Source organism: Mytilus trossulus, chromosome 6 (genome assembly GCF_036588685.1).
Source record: "Mytilus trossulus isolate FHL-02 chromosome 6, PNRI_Mtr1.1.1.hap1, whole genome shotgun sequence".
In the NCBI taxonomy this organism is placed as follows: Eukaryota; Metazoa; Mollusca; class Bivalvia; order Mytilida; family Mytilidae; genus Mytilus; species Mytilus trossulus.
In genome coordinates, this window is record NC_086378.1 from 40,277,358 (window position 1) to 40,299,315 (window position 21,958).

The 21,958-nt window shown below is 35.0% G+C and overlaps 1 long non-coding RNA gene across 1 annotated transcript; it reads left to right on the plus strand.

The window, feature by feature from the left end:
• Window positions 1–3,557: 3,557 nt before the first annotated feature.
• Window positions 3,558–5,269, plus strand: LOC134721345 (uncharacterized). The gene is made up of 3 exons (XR_010107839.1): window positions 3,558–3,665; window positions 4,261–4,467; window positions 4,982–5,269. It is a non-coding gene; the product is annotated as an uncharacterized LOC134721345 (long non-coding RNA).
• The last annotated feature ends 16,689 nt before the right edge of the window (window positions 5,270–21,958 follow it).

Consider the following 21,958-nt stretch of genomic DNA (forward strand, 5'->3'; position numbering starts at 1 on the left):
GTCAACATCCGTTTTTAAACTGGTCAAGGTGTTCTTCACGATCTCCATTAGTCCAAATAATTATGACGTCTTGAAAGGCTATTATAATTTTTTTCTTTGACGCCTTACTTCGACGTTGATGTAAGGCGTCAAAGAAAAAAATTATAATAGCCTTTCAAGACGTCATAATTATTTGGACTAGATCTTCATAGGCATGGAAAATATTCACGCTTTCCCTTTTTGCTCAAATAATAGAACATTGTAAATCTCTATCTGAAAATACTGACCAAAATGAATCAAATTCGAAAGCAGGTATGATCACTTTTCATGCCGATTGCAAGTTCTCGAAAAGGGGGGGGGGGGGGGGGGGGGGTACACATTGAATGTAATTTCAAGGCCCCAAAAATTGCAAAATATAGGCTACTGAGGCACCACGAATTTTGATGAACGTCTCGGGTTCAACTCAAAAGTACACCCTATAGGCGGATATAGGGGGGGAGGCTAGGCTCCCCCTTTTGAGAAAAAAATTGGTTGTTCATATAGGGAATCACTGAAGTGTGACTGGAGGGGGCCCCCTCTTATGTCAGTCAGTGGGCCCCCACTTATGAAAATTTATGGATCTGCTAAAAAAAAAAATAGATAGCCATGCATCCTCTAAATTCACATCTCATATTTTAAAAGAAATTTACACATTGAAATTAACCACTGAATCGCCCACCCATTTTAGAACTTATACATGTATCTCATGACCAGGAATTATTACAAATTTGATATGCCTGTACAGATTCTTTATATCCGTTATGTTATATTATTCCTATAGGTTAGATAGTCATATATTTATACAACTAATCATGCTACTTAGAAATGATAATCCATTGACAATAGTAATTACTTTTAAAAAATGTACTGCAACTTGATTAATATCATAAAATTATCAAATTAATAGTGTTATGACAGTGGATTCAAATTAAAACTAGGTTGTGAATGCCCTGAAAATGTAAAAAAAATAATAATAGGCATATATTTATGTACACTTTTATAATACATGTTTTCTTTGCCTGTAACTTTTATGTATTGAGCCGAAATTTATAATCAAAGAGCAGAATGCTCTGAGGGATACGATTGCCATAGTTTTCATTGACACATGTATAGCAGTTCTGCCAAATTTTCATTAAACAAATGCAGGAGATTTGGCCAAAATTGAAAAGATCAAAGAAGAAAAAAATAGATCCAAGAATACTGCCGCAAAAAAGCATGAACATGCGTGAGTCTCAAGCATTTTTGGCTGGTAACCCTGGTACAGCTGGATAGTATTATTCTCTAAACTAATTCAACTGCACATGCAAAATGTAACAATCTGAATAGTCACTCAACTTAAAGAATAGCCAATCCCCGTTACAAGTGTATGAGCCATGTACTTATTGTGTTTTATCAAATTATAGTTATCCTGTACCATTGTAAACTCGTACCACTAAAAAAACCTTGTACCAATGCAAACTCGTACCATTGCTCACTCGTACCAACTTATTTAAATGCATTCAAATGATGTTAAATGATGAATATACATGATATACGTTACTTTCACCCAATACCTCTTAAGTCTGTAAAATGTATATAATTTGAAAGTACAATGACCAATTTGTAGCTAATGTTCCTTGTATATTGGATAGAAAATACTGTGGCAGATGTAGATAATTAAAGTATAAACAGTTTCACCCGAAGAAAATTTTTCATGAATGATTCAGTCTTAGCAGTTAGTCCAAATGATTGCCAAAATTATTTTTACTGTCTATAAATAAATGTAACAATGAAATGTAAGTGATTCCTGTTAAGGGGGTCCGCATTTTCCCCCGCAAAAAAAGCACATGGCTTTCAACAATTGTAAACATAGCATTCAATTTGTGGTCATGGATTACAGCTTTAATTAACTTAAATTGGATATATATATATTCAACATGTTCAATTTGAATAAGGTACAGTTAAAGCAATGTTTTAACTTTCCTCTGGATTAAGTTCTACAGTGGCGGATCCAGAACTTTTCCTAAGGGGAGCCTGCTGACTAACCTAAGAGGGGGCCCGCTCCAGTCATGCTTCAATGATTCCCTTTATAATCAACCAAATTTTTTCCACGAAAAAGGGGGGGCCCTGGATCCGCCTATGTTCTAGTTTGAAAGATCAGTTAAAACATTAATGCTTTAAAACATTCTTTATTTTTGTCTAAGTTTTCATTTAACTCCTGTGTAAAATTCAAGTAATTCAACTTTATTTCTATTAAGTTTACAAACAGAAACCCATAAAACATCATATTTTTTAATATATTTTTCTGAATGGTACGACTTCCCAGTAGTACAAGTTAACTTTTTTGGTTCCAATGCCGTGGTACGAGTTAACTTGCTTCCATATCTTATCACCGTAATTCTAGGAGGAACCCTAAACTGGACCCCTGTTGTGTTCACGTATCGCTACACTCACCTTCGGTGTGAAGCTATATATAGGACGGCGGACCAGTTTAGGAGGAACCCCATTTCTTACTCTTTAATTATTGAAGTTCCTTTGGGTCAGAGGGCATGACTCCTTTCCGTACACACTCCTCTGTTTACATTGAGATCGTTCTTAATATATTACGACGTTTATCGGCATTTACGAGTTAATTCTTCTTGACGAATACTTCGAAAAGGGAGACAACTCCAAACGATAATATGGAAGATTCCATTTCTGCTGAAGGGGTGTTATAGGTAATTTTTACGATGAAACATTTATTTTAATTTAAATTATGCATATGATTTAAAATTATGCAACAACAATAGCCCTCCATACGCAGACAGACATAGAAAGAATCTCATGAGTTTCAAATTAATCAATGAAGCGGGGAAACACTCAATCTGATACCCCTTGAAATCAGGAAAACTACACGCGCATGTGGGGTCTCACTAATTAGCGACAAAAAGCGTCAAGAAGCGACAAGAAGAAAAATAATATAAGTGACAAAAAGCAACAAGAAGCTATTTAGCGACAAGAATACATTTTGTCATCACATACATCAAAATATTTTTTTCAGGATTACATTGAAAGATGAAGAAATAAAAATTATGACTTCCTCTTGTTTGATTTCAGTTCTTAATTTGTATTTCACAATTTGTGTATGTATTTTCTGGACAATTATGCACAAATAATGCATTTTGCAAGTTAAGTATATATTGTACAAAAATAGTTTTAAAAACAAATAAAAAGACAAAATATATAATTGTTCTAAAACACAAGTAAAAGTAATACCATAAAACGACAGGGTAAAGGTAATACTTCCTGTGATACCTTATAAAATATCATGTAAATAAATGTAGCAACTGAATTTCATTTTTTCCCCTATCAAAATTAACTTTCCTGTCGTTGAAATTGTTTTCTTTTGCATATTTTTTTAATATTTATTTCGAATAAGTAATATAAATAAAAAAATGTTTTCTTGTCGCTAAATAGTTTCTTGTTGCTAATATTATTCTTCTTGTCGCTTCTTGACGCTTTTTGTCTCTACAATTCTTTTTGTCTCTAATTGGTGAGACCACGCATGGGCATTAATACATAAACAATCAGCGACTTACGAATTGGAACAAGTACGTTTATTAAATGATATGATGAATGGTTCTGCATTTCTTTATGAGAGTACAGTATCAAATATCAGTTTCATAACGGTAAAATATAGAAATACTGTTCTTCAGTTCTTGTGACAGAAATAGAATTATCGATCGGCTTTCAGAGAACTCTCGCAAGTTATCAAAATTTGGGAATTCCCTCTGACGTGTTTCTAAATTTATAAAAACACTAAATATAAATACTGTTTAATTCTGATTTTCCGTATTGTTACAAACACGCATATAAGTCAAGGAAAATATCACACATGAAGATTATGAGTAAAACATTACAGGAAAGTTGTTTATGTTCAATTGTTTTGCTTGTTTTTACCTTTTAAAGCAAGACAATCATAAGAATCTGAGATGTTGCTGAATGTTTAGAATAAAACGAATGACGTGAGGGAGTGTATCATAGGGTCAACGGTAAAAGTATACAGATTGCTTGACAGCAATCGTATCCCAATAATAGATATATAAAATTGAGAATGGAAATGGGTAATGTGTCAAAGAAACAGCAACCCAACACAACCAAAGAGCAGACAACAGTCGAAAGCCACCAATGGGTCTTCATTGGAGCAAGAAAATTAATTAAATTTGGCTTTGAATAATTTAGTATAATAGATTTAGTAAATGTACATTTGCTTTATATTTACAGGATGGAGAAAGATGTTTACTATGAATCAAAAATTCAATACAGAGGACTTTTATATACATGTATCAACAAAAACACTACCAGAATATGCACATATATACATTAAGAAAACAGTAATCAAATGGAATGTCCACGACGAGTAATGTTGAAAGCAAAACTTTTTTGTTTAAAATAGAAAACAATATGACTAGAATAATAACATGATTAAGGGTAAGTAATCCAAATGTGTCTGTTCAAGGTAACACCAGTTGGTTATTTTACAATGCGCTATGATTTCAATCCCACAAATATGAAACAAAACTATTTTGATAATGAAATAGACTGAAATATTTTACAGTCCGACAAGAAAAATGCCAATGGAATAAATTATGAATGGAAGTTAAAATTTATAGTTTATAGGTCAAAGAATCATACACAGACTTTAAGGCCAAATAGTATACTGTTTATAGTTTAAAGATTTTATACTATATGTATCATCTATGCTGTATAATTTCAAGATAGTTTTATTTGAATTTAAAACCTGATATCCAGAATGAAGGGTACAGTAATTTGAAATTCATTAATAAAGATTAAAAACAATATAAGGGAATTAACTCTTACATGCATATCCATGAGAATGTCAGATCACATATGGGTCAAAAATGCCCATATAACAATGACATATAATATTAAAATTATCATTTATCATTACCTTTCAATTGAATCAACAAACTTTTATTTTCAGTACACTGTCAGCATGGTCAGAAGAAAATTTTTACTGGAGGATGAAAATTTTGATACCTTGAATCAGCAATGTATATGAAAATGAAAATAAGATATATTCATGTACAGAATGGTAAACATGTGGTTCAATTGTTTATTAGCAGACATTTTTGTTGAACTTATGCAGGATTGAACAAATGAAACTTAAGCTGACTATGGGCTCAATGTGTAGTAAAAAGAGGATTTTGAAATATGCAAGATTCATCAACGTTAAAATGTGCAAAAGTGAAATGTCACCATATTTAGTAAAAAAAAAATCAGATTATTGACTCAGTTTTTTTCATGAAAAAAAAAATTTCAAAGCAATATCACTGTTGTATAATTAATAAGATTCCTCATTTTTGTCGAGCCTGCAACTTTTGTTGCAGAAAGCTCTACAAAGGGATAGTGATCCGGCCGCTATGGAAGTGGGGTTAGGTAACTACTGAAAAGGTTCATATTTTAAAAGGTTGAAGACCTAGACGCTTCATCTTTGGTATATAGATGCCTCATGTTATGAAGTTTCTGTCAGTCACATGTCGAATGTCCTTGACCTCATTTTCATGGAACAGTGACTTCTTGAAAAGATAAGATTTTTTGTAATGTTAAATTCTCTCTCATTATAAGTAATAGGATACATTGTACATTTTATGTAACTATATTTGGTATGTCATACCTTGCAAGGTCATCATGCCCGTCAGACAGTTTTCACTTGTCCTCATTTCATGGATCAGTGAACAAGGTTAAGTTTTGGTGGTCAAGTACATATATCAGATACTACATTTATAAGCAGTAGGTCTAGGATATTTGGTGTATGGAAGAACTGTAAGGTGTACATGTCCAACTTGCAGGTGTAATCTGACCTTGATCTTATTTTCTTTGTTCAGTGGTTACACATGTACCAAAAAAAAAAGTTTAGTTTTGTGTTTTGGTCTGTTTTTCTTAAACTGTATACAATAGGTCTACTGTATTTGGTGTACGGAATGATTGTAAGGTGTTCATGTCTAGCTGGCAGGTGTCATCTAACCTTGACCTCATTTTCATGGTTCAGTGGTAAAAGTTAAGTTTTTGATTTTTGGTCTTTTTTTCTAATACTATATGCAATTGGTCAACTATATTTGGTGTATGGAAATATTTTATGATCTATATGTCAGTCACACAGGTTTTATTTGAACTTGACGTCATTTTCACAGTTCATTGCCCAATGTTGAGTTTTTGTTTTGTTTTGGTCTGTTTTCTTAAACTATGAGACTGAGTATGAGCAATAGGTCAACTTTATTTGTTGTATGGAAGATTTGTTTTCTGTACATGCCTGCCTGTAACAGTTCATTTGACCTCGACCTCATTTGCATGGTTCATTGGTCAATGTTTAGTTTACTTGGTTAATGTTAAGTTTGTGTGACAGTTGTAATAAAGCTTTATATTTAGGTCTATCAACATAATATCAATGATAAGTAAAGAAAAAGCGAGACATTTTAGCATGTGCACTCTTGTATTGTATACTTCTGAAAAACGAATATATCATCCCCCTGGACTCAAGTGTTTCACTTTTATTTTGCATGCATGTAATTTAAAGAAATTTCACTTTTACCTTTTGGCTAATTCAAGTTTTACCATTCCAGAATTATTTGACTTTTTTCATGGTAAATAAGACTTTTACCTTTTACCCATGTGTTGTAAATTTCTATTTTTAAGAATTGAATCACAAGGATGAATTTGATCAAATAAGCTCTCTTTTGGATATTTATCACATATCACATACTTAAATAATCTATTAAATTGTAAATGGAAATGGGCAAGGTGTTAAAGAGACAACCCAATCAAAGAGCAGAAAACATGTCTGTCAGAGCAGAACCAATTAGTGTGCTTAGATTGTTTTCCTTCACTTTGCCCTATTATTGAGATTTAGTGAAAGAATTTTAATTATTTTATCTCTATCAATTTAGGGAGAGGGGAATCAGTATTCAACACTGCATTACTACATGTATTAATCCTACCACCAGTTACAAATGTATGATATATACAACCATGCAACATAGCCCCTGTGACTAAAAGGAGAAAAGAGATGCACAACATACAAAACATATTCCATATAGCTAGCTACATTGTATCATTTGAAATACTTCATTGATTTTTTCAAAGTGGAACAATTTTTTTGTAAATAGCTATTTACTATAGGTACTATAGTTCCCTTTCAGTTTGCCTACTTAAGGCTTGATTACAGTTATTATATGAAAATCAGAAGTTTGGGTATAATTGCCAATGAGACAACTACTCACCAGATACTAAAAGACTAGATATAGATCTGGGATAGCCTTCAACATTTATTTTAGCAGAACCAATAAGGTAGAGTAAGCTACATGTATATAAAAGACCCCTAAATAACATGACACAAAACGCGCAAATTTTTGGTTCTTCCCTCGCCGGGATTCGAACACATGCTACTGTGATATCGTGACACAAAATCGCCTGCACTGCAGCCGTCCCGCTAGACCACACGACCACCTGGGCTCTCACTGATATAGTAATTATAAATAATCATTTACCTAAGAAACTGCAGATTTGAAATATGTAAAGTCATGAAGTTTGTTTCCAGTTTTTGGAGAAAAAAATTATTTGTTTTTGACCCTGAGAAAAAAAAATTGTTTGTTTCACCCTTAGCTGCCACTATATGTTATGCTAAAATTGAAAGAAAAAATTGTTTTCATCTTGTCGCCAAAAAAATAGATTGTTTTTCGCTGAAGGCGGAAAAAAAAGTTTGCGTAGAAAAAAAACACATAGCCCCCCCCCCCCCCCCCCCGAAAATCAATGGTTGCTGCCTAAGCCCTAAAAATTACGCATGCCTTTGATAAAACTAAAAGACTTAAAAGAGCCCCCCCCCCCCTTCCCCCCTTGACAAAAAAAAAGAAACAAAACAAAACACAAAACGATAACTGTATGAATGAACGAACGGACGATCGAAAGGAAAATTATGAAAGAAATCGATACGACCAAACAGATAAGTTGTTCATTTTCAAAACTCAGCGGCCGGAAATGCACGAAATGAATCTTTTCTCAACTTTAAACTTTTATGTTCGATGTCAACAAGTCAATCTCATGATGGTGATGTATGCCTTAAACTGTTAGTTTACCAAGTAAAGCCTGTTTTGGTATAACGTTGATATGGATTCAACATACTGCCCGACTTTCTTGACATTAAGATAAACAAAATTGATACAAAGAAGAAAATATTCCAACTTTTACTGACATTTTACGTTGACATTTTCGGCGCCGGAACAACGTTGATCTATGTATTAACACGTCAACATCGGATGGGGTCGATTCCGGCATATTTTGTAAAAAGAATCAGTAGCACTTAAAATTTATTGATGTTTTAACCCTTACCATGCGGTACCCGTCTTTTGACGGGCGGACCCTAATAACCGTTATTTGGCTCTAATGGCGTTCCATACTTGTAGAAGTCCACTTTATGATACTTATTTTAAAAGTTATGCATGTTCCGTCAATCTGAGGCTATCCATATTCACGTTTCTCATGTATAAGTAGCATTTTGAGCACAAATACGGACTTGGAAAATTGAAATTGGCTAAAACTCGATTTTCTGGAGGGGTAGGCTTCACATCTGTATCTCACACAAGAAGTTCAGAGGCATAAAACTGGCAAAGATAGTGCAAACCCACAGCCATATAACTACTGATCATTATTATTATTGAAATACGCATAGGAAACAACTACTTCCGGTTTTGGGTCCATTCGAAGTCAAAAATCGGCAAAAATCGTGAAATTCGGTATTTTGGGTCTAAATGACCTTCTGTAGACCGATGAATCAAGATCAGATTCACTCCGACCTAACAACTGTTGGGGTCTATTTGTTCACTAGGGTCCACTCTACACGCAGGCTACAACTGGATACCTTAACCAGCAACCCTGGGTCTTCTGGGTCAAGAGAAGGGGTGAAAAATCGGCAAAATTGACGTTTTTTGCACCTGTTGACCCACTTTGGGGCAAATTCCTGTCAAAAAAAATATAATTTGCATATTTTTGCAAATAAACGAAAATTAGACATTTTCTAAAAACAATTCCGCATGGTAAGGGTTAAGATATATTCATTTTGTTTGAATGATATTTAGTTGATAATTAATTTGGAGAGATGAATAGCTATCGTGTACTTCAGAAACAAGGGAAAAGGAGGACCACGCCCCCATAGTGGGGACATACAAAATAAAGATGACCGTTCTCCATTTCTACTCGATAGAAGTGCCTAATTTTTTCATAACATCTGCGTTATGTACCAAAGATTATAAAATGAAAGTATAAAAAAAATCGAGGCGGAGATTTTTTAGAATCAGCTAATAATTATAGCAGACCAATAAACGTAATAGACAAATAGGCGAAAATGGCGCCTTCTTCAATTTCGAAAAAAATCTATAATTTTACAATTTATTGACATATATTGATATTTTTATAGAGGTTACATATATAGGGATTCAGCTATTCTTGATAGTTGAATGAATATTTACTTTAAAAACAAAATATTTCCCAATTTCAAATTCTACCGGCCATGCAAGGAAAAACCTATAAAAAATTGAGACCCCTACTTTAAAATGGGTACAATTTTTTGCCCTAATTTGGACACCCCTTTTCTATACGGATTTCAATGTGAAAAACTAGCGAAATTACGATGTAAAATTTTTAGGGTAATTGGAGGATATGCTTTTTTTTGTACCCCTTTTTAATATCGCTTTTAAATTCTACAGTGCAGAAAATCGAAATCCGAAATTCTATGTTCAGGTGTGAAAAAATAAGATTTTCTTTTATTTTTTTGTTCAAACATGAAAATAATAAGTAAACTCATATATTTTTCTCTTATAAATGTGCTTACAATCAACAGCATTGACCGCCGGTACTTTGCTATAAACGAATGAATTTTTTTTACAAAAGCGCGCCATTTTTCAGCTGACGTCGGCCGACGCAAAATAGTCCAATTTTCGGCGTAGGACTACTGAGCGCCGCCGAATCACATTTTGGCCAAAAAGGCACATCCTGTTGTCCTACTGATGGCGGAGTTTAAGTGCAGTCTGTGTAAAATTGAGACGAGTACATTTGGGGACGTTATCTTCCCCGCAATGCAAAAAATCGGCAATCCGGCGTCACGCTTATACCCAAATGCGACCCATTTTTTACTCTATTCTGACTCATATTAAGCCCATTATAAATATATTAAAAAAGTAGCGTGGATTTTTTTATCCCTTTTTATCCCTTCTCGTTTCGTTTTTGAGCCATTCGTCGCTGTTATGCAAAAACCTCGTATCTCAATTTTTTGCGGAAATCTTTTTATCGATTATTAAGAATTAAATATGTATGTTCCACTGAATGCGAAAATATCTGATCTTCTAACCAATCATTAACCCGAATTCTGACAAGTGACGAAAAAGTGTAGTCGGATTGGTGAGACATTTTGTTGTGCGAAAATATCATATCTCAAAAGAAAAAAAAGATGGCACTAGCAGCTGAGATTATAACAGGTACAGTTTTGTCAATTTTTTGTCTAATATATTATGTATAGCTTAGAAATAATGAAAAGCTTTGAAAATACAATATAGGTGCAGAAATTTTTGCTCGCCTTGGTAATTGATTGGTTAGAAGATACGATATTTTTGCATACATTGGAACATAAATATTTAATTCTAAATAATCGATAAAAAAAAATCAGTTTTTATTGCCTGGTGTAAAATTATGAAAACCTTAGATACGAGGTTTTTGCATAACAGCGACGCTATAGATGTATGTGACAATGAGACAACTCTCAATCCGAGTCACAATTTATAAAAGTAGACCATTATACGTCAAAATACGGTCTTCAACATGGAGTCTTGGCTCACAGCGAACAGCAAGTTATAAAGGGCTCCAGTGTAAAACCTTTTAAACGGGAAAACAAAGGTTCAATCTATATTAAGATGTACGTAATTAGCGGTGAAGTGTCATGGAAATGGATAAAAAAAAAATAAGGATAAAGATCCCTATACGCTTTATAAGAAACTAAATGGAATACATTTGAAATAAATGTTATTTCTATTGAATTTATTAGAGTGTTTTAAAACCAAACTTTCCTCCGTAAGTTAAATTTTATCAAAGCTTTCTCTTAATTTATCTATTGTTTGAGCAAGTCGGCTAAATTAAGGCTTTACAGCTAATTTCCTAATGCATGTAAAGCAAAACTTTGGTTGGCTTGCTTGCTTTGTTTGTATAATTGTTGATGCAAACTTTGTAAATAAGATTGACATTTTTAAACAATATGAATAGGCATAGTTTAACCTGTATTTTTAATATTTGAATTAAATTGGGTGTTATCATAACGATTATCCAATAAAAAAACGCAAGCAAGTCACTAAAGTCTTGATCTACATGCTTAAAGAAATGAGCTGTAATAGATAAAATAAAATAAAATTATACAGTGAAAATGCACCGCATATACAATACTAATGATTCGCTCCACAGTGAAAATGAAAGAATAGTATCATTATTCGACAGTAAACATGACTAGCATTACGAAATCATCATAGTGGAATTTAGTTAAATATGAAGAAACTGAATGACAAAACATATTCTACGTTATACAACTTTAATAATTGTATCAAAATGATCATTTTTTACTGCAACAACATCTTACCTGTTAGTTATAAAGCACCTGCACGAACTGTTCGTGAAATGTCCTAAATATTCACCTATTTTGGTATATATTTCACAGCTGGATGGCTTTAGGCGCGATAAAACCCCGCTCGCATCTCTTACTTTGTTTTATTAGTATTATGTATTTCTGACCGGGCTGAAGTACGTTCACTATTCACTATTCACTTTTCACTATTCAAAATTCATGAATAGTGAACTGTGTTTTTTTGCACTATTCACTATTCAAGTTTGTGAAATTGAATAAATTTAGTATCAACTTGTATATGTTAAAATGAGAAGAAAAAAACCCCGATATGGTATGCTTGCCGATGAGACAACTCTTGACACAGACATTCGACAATGCGCAAGTTCCTAACACACAGTCAGCTATGAAAGGCCCCGAAATGAAAATGTTAAACAATTCAAACGAGAAAACTAACGGCATTATTATTTTATCAAAAGAATGAACAAGAAACAAGTATGTGATACACCAAGAAACGACATTCACTTGGGACAGGCACATACACACGGAATGTGGCGGAGTGAAAAATGTTAGCGGATCCCAACCCTCCCCTAACCTAGGATAGTGGTATAACAGTACACCATAAGAACCAACTATAATAAAAGTACTGATTTACTGAACATCGGTCACAAGCACCTGTCTCACATCTCTACGCATGAAAGTAAGGTTAATGTACAAAGAAATATGTAAATGATGAATAAACAACCACACCGTAATAACTATTATAATGTAGCAGAGACTTCTTAATATCTTTTATATATATTTCTCTGATTGTAGTGATACAAATTAGTATACACTGCCCAGACGATAAGGAATGTTATGATGCACTCGATAATGTCCCCGAAATTATAGATCGGTTACCAGTCAAAAACAAAAGTTACGCAAGTAGAATTCCTACTGTAGCAATGCATCGGGATGCCCTCATGGTTATCGCGATGTAAAAATCGGTTGTAAAAAGCTTCACTCATCAGATAGATATAAGGAGAAATACATACAACAAAAACACAGAGTGAACGTGACGGGTACTTGTACATCCCAACAACAAAAAAGACACTCAGTGCAGATCTGAGTGTGTTCGGTTCTCAATAACTGACAGCTAGTTCAAAACAAATAACAACTAATAAGAAATGCATCTCAGACTAAATTATCAAGCATTGCATATCCAACATAGTTAAGCACAGAGAGAGAAAAAACATGACATTGTGCAATGCCAAGATACTGGAATCATCAGAGTGTAGAAAAGATCAATGGAATTTATTTTACTATCAAAAAAAATATTGATCCCAATATAAACAATATTCAAAGAATAAATCACAGGCCGAATTCGTAACCTTTTAGAATAGGATCGTTAAGTTGATTTGTTAAGTGAATTGTCTGTAATGAATTGCTATAGGAATTCGATTTGAATACGAGGTCTGTGTAATATATGGTATTAAGGTATAAACAGATAGGATATTTGGTATTCCTATAGATCCCTTTTATCTAGAATTATTTATTTTTTACGTAAAATATTGAACTTGATCATGCATCTCAAATCCAGTTATGCATTCTAAGAGCTTACGGTACAATTGTCGCGTATATTGTCACAATTAAATTACATTTATTTCAATGGGTGTGCCAAGTTACGATGGGGTCCACTTTTATTAATCAAGCATTAAAATGCGCATTCGTTTCCTGCATGGGCTGTCCACAAAAAAAGAAATCAACCGTTTAAACGGTACTCCATGTGTCAGTGGAGGGCAAAAGAGTAAACATGTCTCAAAGTGCCAAATTTAAATTTAAAAATATCATTTTCCAAAATTAAAATTTCTCACATACTTATATATTTGTTAATAAAGACTTTACGTAAAATATGAAAAGTCTATTAGGACTATTCGAAGTTAATGTACCCAAGGACTGAAAGTTTCGTATAAAAAACTAGGGGTGCTTCCTCGTTTAAATCTAATAAAAAATACACAACAAATTACGTTACGATCGAGTTTTGACCCCTCGTATTCCCTAATATCAGGTATATCCTATATATCATAAGAGGATTAATAGAAGGGGGAACAAAACCTTTATAGTGAATATGTGACACAGATGCAATTTAAGGGGTAACAAGTGACCGAAAACGGCCGAACCTCAGAAAAAATACACCACAAATTACGTTACGATCGAGTTTTGAACCCCCGTATCCCCTAATTACAGGTATATCCTATATATCATAAGAAAGGTAATAGAAGGGGTAACAAAAACTATATAGTGAATATGTGGCACAGATGCAATTTAAGGGGTAATAAGTGGCTGAAAACAGGAAACGGTCAAACCTAAGAAAAAATACACCACAAATTACGCTACAATCGAGTTTTGAACCCTCGTATCCCCTAATAACAGGTATATCCTATATATCCTAAGAAAGGCAATAAAAGAGAGAACAAAACCTTTATAGTGAATATGTGGCACAGATGCGATTTAAGGGGTAACAAGTGACCGAAAACCGAAAACAACCGAACCTAAGAAAAAATACACCACAAATTACGTTACGATCGAGTTTTGAACCCTCGTTTCCCCTAATTACAGGTATATCATATAAATCCCCAGAAAGGTTATAAAAGGGGGAACAAAACCTATATAGTGAATATGTGGCACAGAGGCGATTTAAGGGATAACAGGTGACCAAAAATCGAAAAGGGCCGAACCTCAGAAAAAATACACCACAAATTACGTTACGATCGAGTTTTAAACCCTCGTATCCCCTAATTAAAGGTATATCCTATATATCCTCAGAAAGGTTATAAAAGGGGTAACAAAACCTATATAGTTAATATGTGGCACAGATGCGATTTAAGGGGTTACAAGTCACCGAAAACGGCCGAACCTAAGAAAAAATACACCACAAATTACGTTACGATCGAGTTTTAAACCCTCGTATTCCCTAATTAAAGGTATATCCTATATATCCTAAGACAGGCTATAGAAGGGGGAACAAAACGTATATAGTGAATGTGTGGCACAGATGCGATTTAAGGGGTTACAAGTGACCGAAAACCGAAAACGGCCGAACCTAAGAAAAAATACACCACAGATTGCGTAACGATCGAGTTTTAACCAATGTATTCCCTAATTACAGGTATATCCTATATATCATAAGACAGGTTATAGAAGGGGGAACAAAACCTATATAGTGAATATGTGGCACAGATGCAATTTAAGGGGTAACAAGCTTAAGTGACAAAAAACCGAAAACAGCCGAACCTAAGAAAAAATACACCACAAATTACGTTACGATCGAGTTTTAAACCCTCGTATCCCCTAATTAAAGGTATATCCTATATATCCTAAGACAATTTATAGAAGGGGAAACAAAACCTATATAGTGAATATGTGGCACAGATGCAATTTAAGGGGTAACAAGTGATCGAAAACCGAAAACGGCCGAACTTAAGAAAAAATACACCACAAATTACGTTACGATCGAGTTTTTAACCCTCGTATCCCCTAATGAAAGGTATACTATATATATCCTAAGACAGGTAATAGAAGGGGGAACAAAACCTATATAGTGAATATGTGGCACAGATGCAATTTAAGGGGTAACAAGTGACCGAAAACCTAAAACGGCCGAACCTAAGAAAAAATACACCATAAATTACGTTACGATCGAGTTTTAAACCCTCGTATCCCCTAATGAAAGGTATATCCTATATATCCTAAGACAGGTTATAGAAGGGGGAACAAAACCTTTATAGTGAATATGTGGCACAGATGCAGTTTAAGGGGTAACAAGTGACCGAAAACCGAAAACGGCCTAACCTAAGAAAAAATACACCACAAATTACGTTACGATCGAGTTTTAAACCCCCGTATCCCCTAATTACAGGTATACTCTATATATCATAAGAAAGGTAAGAAAAGGGGAAACAAAACCTTTATAGTGAATATGTGGCACAGATGCGATTTAAGGGGTAACAAGTGACCGAAAACCGAAAACGGCCTAACCTAAGAAAAAATACACCACAAATTACGTTACGATCGAGTTTTGAACCCCCGTATCCCCTTATAACAGGTATATCCTATATATCCTAAGAAAGGTAATAAAAGGGGTAACAAAACCTATATAGTTAATATGTGGCACAGATGCGATTTAAGGGGTTACAAGTGACCGAAAACGGCCGAACCTAAGAAAAAATACACCACAAATTACGTTACGATCGAGTTTTAAACCCTCGTATTCCCTAATTAAAGGTATATCCTATATATCCTAAGACAGGCTATAGAAGGGGGAACAAAACGTATATAGTGAATGTGTGGCACAGATGCGATTTAAGGGGTTACAAGTGACCGAAAACCGAAAACGGCCGAACCTAAGAAAAAATACACCACAGATTGCGTAACGATCGAGTTTTGACCCTTCGTATTCCCTAATTACAGGTATATCCTATATATCATAAGACAGGTTATAGAAGGGGGAACAAAACCTATATAGTGAATATGTGGCACAGATGCAATTTAAGGGGTAACAAGCTTAAGTGACAAAAAACCGAAAACAGCCGAACCTAAGAAAAAATACACCACAAATTACGTTACGATCGAGTTTTAAACCCTCGTATCCCCTAATTAAAGGTATATCCTATATATCCTAAGACAATTTAAAGAAGGGGAAACAAAACCTATATAGTGAATATGTGGCACAGATGCAATTTAAGGGGTAACAAGTGATCGAAAACCGAAAACGGCCGAACTTAAGAAAAAATACACCACAAATTACGTTACGATCGAGTTTTTAACCCTCGTATCCCCTAATGAAAGGTATACTCTATATATCCTAAGACAGGTAATAGAAGGGGGAACAAAACCTATATAGTGAATATGTGGCACAGATGCAATTTAAGGGGTAACAAGTGACCGAAAACCTAAAACGGCCGAACCTAAGAAAAAATACACCATCAATTACGTTACGATCGAGTTTTAAACCCTCGTATCCCCTAATGAAAGGTATATCCTATAAATCCTAAGACAGGTTATAGAAGGGGGAACAAAACCTTTATAGTGAATATGTGGCACAGATGCAGTTTAAGGGGTAACAAGTGACCGAAAACCGAAAACGGCCTAACCTAAGAAAAAATACACCACAAATGACGTTACGATCGAGTTTTAAACCCCCGTATCCCCTAATTACAGGTATACTCTATATATCATAAGAAAGGTAAGAAAAGGGGAAACAAAACCTTTATAGTGAATATGTGGCACAGATGCGATTTAAGGGGTAACAAGTGACCGAAAACCGAAAACGGCCTAACCTAAGAAAAAATACACCACAAATTACGTTACGATCGAGTTTTGAACCCCCGTATCCCCTTATAACAGGTATATCCTATATATCCTAAGAAAGGTAATAAAAGGGGTAACAAAACCTTTATAGTTAATATGTGGCACAGATGCGATTTAAGGGATTACAAGTGACCGAAAACGGCCGAACCTAAGAAAAAATACACCACAAATTACGTTACGATCGAGTTTTAAACCCTCGTATTCCCTAATTATAGGTATATCCTATATATCCTAAGACAGGCTATAGAAGGGGGAACAAAACGTATATAGTGAATGTGTGGCACAGATGCGATTTAAGGGGTTACAAGTGAACGAAAACCGAAAACGGCCGAACCTAATAAAAAATACACCACAGATTGCGTAACGATCGAGTTTTGACCCCTCGTATTCCCTAATATCAGGTATATCCTATATATCATAAGAGGATTAATAGAAGGGGAACAAAACCTTTATAGTGAATATGTGACACAGATGCAATTTAAGGGGTAACAAGTGACCGAAAACGGCCGAACCTCAGAAAAAATACACCACAAATTACGTTACGATCGAGTTTTGAACCCCCGTATCCCCTAATTACAGGTATATCCTATATATCATAAGAAAGGTAATAGAAGGGGTAACAAAAACTACATAGTGAATATGTGGCACAGATGCAATTTAAGGGGTAATAAGTGGCTGAAAACCGGAAACGGACAAACCTAAGAAACAATACACCACAAATTACGTTACAATCGAGTTTTGAACCCTCGTATCCCCTAATAACAGGTATATCCTATATATCCTAAGAAAGGCAATCAAAGAGAGAACAAAACCTTTATAGTGATTATGTGGCACAGATGCGATTTAAGGGGTAACAATTGACTGAAAACCGAAAACGGCCGAACCTAAGAAAAAATACACCACAAATTACGTTACGATCGAGTTTTAAACCCTCGTATCCCCTAATTAAAGGTATATCCTATATATCCTCAGAAAGGTTATAAAAGGGGTAACAAAACCTATATAGTGAATATGTGGCACAGAGGCGATTTAAGGGATAACAAGTGACCAAAAATCGAAAAGGGCCGAACCTCAGAAAAAATACACCACAAATTACGTTACGATCGAGTTTTAAACCCTCGTATCCCCTAATTAAAGGTATATCCTATATATCCTCAGAAAGGTTATAAAAGGGGTAACAAAACGTATATAGTGAATGTGTGGCACAGATGCGATTTAAGGGGTTACAAGTGACCGAAAACCGAAAACGGCCGAACCTAAGAAAAAATACACCACAGATTGCGTAACGATCGAGTTTTGACCCCTCGTATTCCCTAATTACAGGTATATCCTATATATCATAAGACAGGTTATAGAAGGGGGAACAAAACCTATATAGTTAATATGTGGCACAGATGCGATTTAAGGGGTTACAAGTGACCGAAAACGGCCGAACCTAAGAAAAAATACACCACAAATTACGTTACGATCGAGTTTTAAACCCTCGTATTCCCTAATTAAAGGTATATCCTATATATCCTAAGACAGGCTATAGAAGGGGGAACAAAACGTATATAGTGAATGTGTGGCACAGATGCGATTTAAGGGGTTACAAGTGACCGAAAACCGAAAACGGCCGAACCTAAGAAAAAATACACCACAGATTGCGTAACGATCGAGTTTTGACCCCTCGTATTCCCTAATTACAGGTATATCCTATATATCATAAGACAGGTTATAGAAGGGGGAACAAAACCTATATAGTGAATATGTGGCACAGATGCGATTTAAGGGGTAACAAGCTTAAGTGACAAAAAACCGAAAACAGCCGAACCTAAGAAAAAATACACCACAAATTACGTTACGATCGAGTTTTAAACCCCCGGATGCCCTAATTACAGGTATACTCTATATATCCTAAGAAAGGTAAGAGAAGGGGGAACAAAACCTTTATAGTGAATATGTGGCACAGATGCGATTTAAGGGGTAACAAGTGATCGAAAACGGCCGAACCTAAGAAAAAATACACAATAAATTACGTTACGATCGAGTTTTAAACCCTCGTATCCCCTAATTAAAGGTATATATCCTATATATCCTAAGACAGGTTATAGAAGGGGAAACAAAACTTATATAGTGAATATGTGGCACAGATGCAATTTAAGGGGTAACAAGTGATCGAAAACCGAAAACGGCCGAACTTAAGAAAAAAAACACCACAAATTACGTAACGATCGAGTTTTTAACCCTCGTATCCCCTAATGAAAGGTATACTCTATATATCCTAAGACAGGTAATAGAAGGGGGAACAAAACCTTTATAGTGAATATGTGGCACAGATGCAGTTTAAGGGGTAACAAGTGACCGAAAACCGAAAACGGCCTAACCTAAGAAAAAATACACCACAAATTACGTTACGATCGAGTTTTAAACCCCCGTATCCCCTAATTACAGGTATACTCTATATATCATAAGAAAGGTAAGAAAAGGGGAAACAAAACCTTTATAGTGAATATGTGGCACAGATGCGATTTAAGGGGTAACAAGTGACCGAAAACCGAAAACGGCCTAACCTAAGAAAAAATACACCACAAATTACGTTACGATCGAGTTTTGAACCCCCGTATCCCCTTATAACAGGTATATCCTATATATCCTAAGAAAGGTAATAAAAGGGGTAACAAAACCTATATAGTTAATATGTGGCACAGATGCGATTTAAGGGGTTACAAGTGACCGAAAACGGCCGAACCTAAGAAAAAATACACCACAAATTACGTTACGATCGAGTTTTAAACCCTCGTATTCCCTAATTAAAGGTATATCCTATATATCCTAAGACAGGCTATAGAAGGGGGAACAAAACGTATATAGTGAATGTGTGGCACAGATGCGATTTAAGGGGTTACAAGTGACCGAAAACCGAAAACGGCCGAACCTAAGAAAAAATACACCACAGATTGCGTAACGATCGAGTTTTGACCCTTCGTATTCCCTAATTACAGGTATATCCTATATATCATAAGACAGGTTATAGAAGGGGGAACAAAACCTATATAGTGAATATGTGGCACAGATGCAATTTAAGGGGTAACAAGCTTAAGTGACAAAAAACCGAAAACAGCCGAACCTAAGAAAAAATACACCACAAATTACGTTACGATCGAGTTTTAAACCCTCGTATCCCCTAATTAAAGGTATATCCTATATATCCTAAGACAATTTAAAGAAGGGGAAACAAAACCTATATAGTGAATATGTGGCACAGATGCAATTTAAGGGGTAACAAGTGATCGAAAACCGAAAACGGCCGAACTTAAGAAAAAATACACCACAAATTACGTTACGATCGAGTTTTTAACCCTCGTATCCCCTAATGAAAGGTATACTCTATATATCCTAAGACAGGTAATAGAAGGGGGAACAAAACCTATATAGTGAATATGTGGCACAGATGCAATTTAAGGGGTAACAAGTGACCGAAAACCTAAAACGGCCGAACCTAAGAAAAAATACACCATCAATTACGTTACGATCGAGTTTTAAACCCTCGTATCCCCTAATGAAAGGTATATCCTATAAATCCTAAGACAGGTTATAGAAGGGGGAACAAAACCTTTATAGTGAATATGTGGCACAGATGCAGTTTAAGGGGTAACAAGTGACCGAAAACCGAAAACGGCCTAACCTAAGAAAAAATACACCACAAATGACGTTACGATCGAGTTTTAAACCCCCGTATCCCCTAATTACAGGTATACTCTATATATCATAAGAAAGGTAAGAAAAGGGGAAACAAAACCTTTATAGTGAATATGTGGCACAGATGCGATTTAAGGGGTAACAAGTGACCGAAAACCGAAAACGGCCTAACCTAAGAAAAAATACACCACAAATTACGTTACGATCGAGTTTTGAACCCCCGTATCCCCTTATAACAGGTATATCCTATATATCCTAAGAAAGGTAATAAAAGGGGTAACAAAACCTTTATAGTTAATATGTGGCACAGATGCGATTTAAGGGATTACAAGTGACCGAAAACGGCCGAACCTAAGAAAAAATACACCACAAATTACGTTACGATCGAGTTTTAAACCCTCGTATTCCCTAATTATAGGTATATCCTATATATCCTAAGACAGGCTATAGAAGGGGGAACAAAACGTATATAGTGAATGTGTGGCACAGATGCGATTTAAGGGGTTACAAGTGAACGAAAACCGAAAACGGCCGAACCTAATAAAAAATACACCACAGATTGCGTAACGATCGAGTTTTGACCCCTCGTATTCCCTAATATCAGGTATATCCTATATATCATAAGAGGATTAATAGAAGGGGAACAAAACCTTTATAGTGAATATGTGACAGAGATGCAATTTAAGGGGTAACAAGTGACCGAAAACGGCCGAACCTCAGAAAAAATACACCACAAATTACGTTACGATCGAGTTTTGAACCCCCGTATCCCCTAATTACAGGTATATCCTATATATCATAAGAAAGGTAATAGAAGGGGTAACAAAAACTACATAGTGAATATGTGGCACAGATGCAATTTAAGGGGTAATAAGTGGCTGAAAACCGGAAACGGACAAACCTAAGAAACAATACACCACAAATTACGTTACAATCGAGTTTTGAACCCTCGTATCCCCTAATAACAGGTATATCCTATATATCCTAAGAAAGGCAATCAAAGAGAGAACAAAACCTTTATAGTGATTATGTGGCACAGATGCGATTTAAGGGGTAACAATTGACTGAAAACCGAAAACGGCCGAACCTAAGAAAAAATACACCACAAATTACGTTACGATCGAGTTTTAAACCCTCGTATCCCCTAATTAAAGGTATATCCTATATATCCTCAGAAAGGTTATAAAAGGGGTAACAAAACCTATATAGTGAATATGTGGCACAGAGGCGATTTAAGGGATAACAAGTGACCAAAAATCGAAAAGGGCCGAACCTCAG